General features: G+C 34.2%; 1 non-coding gene across 1 annotated transcript; it reads right to left on the bottom strand.

Annotated features, from left to right (window-relative positions):
* Window positions 1-2,231: 2,231 nt before the first annotated feature.
* Window positions 2,232-2,303, bottom strand: TRNAK-CUU (transfer RNA lysine (anticodon CUU)). Its single transcript has one exon. It is a non-coding gene; the product is annotated as a tRNA-Lys (tRNA).
* Between the last annotated feature and the right edge of the window lie 201 nt (window positions 2,304-2,504).

The following is a 2,504-nucleotide window of genomic DNA, read 5'->3' on the forward strand; positions in this document are numbered from 1 at the left end:
TCAGATTTTTGTCGGATGAATATTTTTCGTGGCCAATTTGCTTTTGAACTCTGAAAACGAGATTAAGTGATCTATGTGTTTTGCAATTGAACACACACACACACACACACACACACACACACACACACACACACACACACACACACACACAAATACATTCACTACTAATACTAATAATGATGGTAAAGATAATTACATTCATGATAATAAACAATTGTAATTACAATAATAGTGAAAAAATGATTACATGATATTGGTTATGATGATAATACTGCTGCCAGTAAAAATGACCATAGCTGCTAAAGAAAGAGAATGAGTGAGAGGAGTAAGGAAAAATAGAGTGGTGGGGGAGAGAGGGAGAAGGAGAAAGAGAGGGAGGGAGATATAGAAAGTGAGATAATGTGCTAGCAAGGGAAGAAGAGAGGAGAGAAGGGGGGGCGGAGTTTGAGGAAAGTCGTTTTTCGTAATTCAAATTTTTGTGGGATGAATGTTTTTCGTGTCCACTCTCTCCCTTTCTCTTTTTGTAACATATACACACAAATGAACGCAAAAGAAGTTTCGACCCATTTTCTCATTCAACACGTTTTCTTTTCACTTGTATTCGCTTTATTTTCTGTTTTGTTTGCAAAGTTTCTGTATTTTTCTTTATTTCGCATATATATCGGAATTTGACGAATTTTGTACATGAAAATTTTCTCACTCGCCTTTATTTTCCAATGATAGGGACGTTTCTGTTAATTTTTGTTATTCGATGATTTTTTTTATCGCATATATACGCTGAAATAGGAAAGAATGGAATTTTCACGCAAACAAACACATACACACATAAAAATAGGGAAAAACTGATTGCAACCGGCGGGCGTCTTGTAATTTTTGTGCCCGGGGCTTTCCATGTCTTTCAGCCCCGGGCGAGGTTGCAACCAGAGGGAGCACTTTTGGCTCCCTTTTGCAGATTCGAACTCGCGATCGCGGGTTTCGAATCTGGCGCCCTTACCCTCTCGGCCACGGTGTCGAGGGGCAACAGGTATGGGTTGGGAGAGGCCTTTATGCAACATGTGCAACATATATGTGATAATGTGTGAGCGTGCGTGTATGCGTGTGTGCGTCTGAGCGCGCGCGTGAATGTGTGTGAGCGCGCGTGATACCCAGGATGATTATGGGACGACGGTGATGCGACAATGATGGTGAAAATAATGGGTGATGAAGGTAATTTCTAGATCGTGGATAAGCCAGGAACAGGTTTGGACGCTCGGGTCGAAAATGTGAATGCATGAAACTTTCGGAATTAAAAGTCAGATACTAACAAAAATCCTTCAAAAATAAATTAAAATATGGTACAACTGAATTTCTTTCGAATCTATTTCACAAAAGTGTAAAATCTTATACCGAGCCATAATGAAACAAATGCGCAGGTAAGCACATGAGCAACCTTACTTTATTACTGAACATGTGAAAATGTGAATGAGACTTTGGGAATGGAAATGATTGTCCTATTTGTTAGATGTCAGTATGGCTGTCTCCTCGTAGGTATGAATATATATGAATTCATATATATAAATATATATGAATTTGACCAACATTTTTCCCGCGCTTCTGTCGCCAGTCATCGAGAAATTCATTATTATCATTATCCTCATCATTAGTATTTGTATCATCATCATTAGTATTATGATTATTATTATTGTTATTATTATTTTTATGATTTAACAAATTCAAATATTCACAAACTGATGTACAGACATTTTAAAGATGCATATCGTAGTATTTCAGGTGCTGTTGCATTCTCTTTTTATTCGATGGATTAGAGCAATATGAATTATCTTTCTTTTCTAGTTTCTTTTTTTTTTGGATTACCATTATCATCATCCTAAATCACTATTACTATTTCTATAATTATCTTTGTTTTTATTGTTATTATTGTTATAATCATTACCGTTGCTGTTTTTATTATTACCGTCATCATTATCAGCATCATTGTTAGTATCATTGTTATTTTCATTGTTATTATCATTGTTATTATCAGTTATTATCATATATAAACATACATGCACATATTTATATTTATATATGTATATGTATAAATATATACATATATGTATATGTATATATGTATGTATGCATTTATATATATGTGTGTGTGTGTGTGTGTGTGTGTGTGTGTGTGTGTGTGTGTGTGTGTGTGTGTCCATTTATCATATAAAACTATGTGTATGTGTTAACACATACACATTCGTCTCAGTTGGGATTCGAACCCAAGTCTTTCGCGTAAGAAGCGAATGTGCTATCCACTGCACCACGGAGACTATAGTATATAAAGGAACTTTAAGAGTATTTAATATCAAGTGTCCTAACTATGTACATGTTTAGTAATGGTTTAAAAAAAAAAAATAAATAAATAAATAATAATGTGTATTATGATTAAGATGATAATATTGATAAAAGTAATGATAATGACAATAACAATAAAACAACAATAAAGATACTTATAAGATAGATATGATAAT

This window comes from Penaeus vannamei, chromosome 11, assembly GCF_042767895.1.
Source record: "Penaeus vannamei isolate JL-2024 chromosome 11, ASM4276789v1, whole genome shotgun sequence".
NCBI classification, from domain to species: domain Eukaryota; kingdom Metazoa; phylum Arthropoda; class Malacostraca; order Decapoda; family Penaeidae; genus Penaeus; species Penaeus vannamei.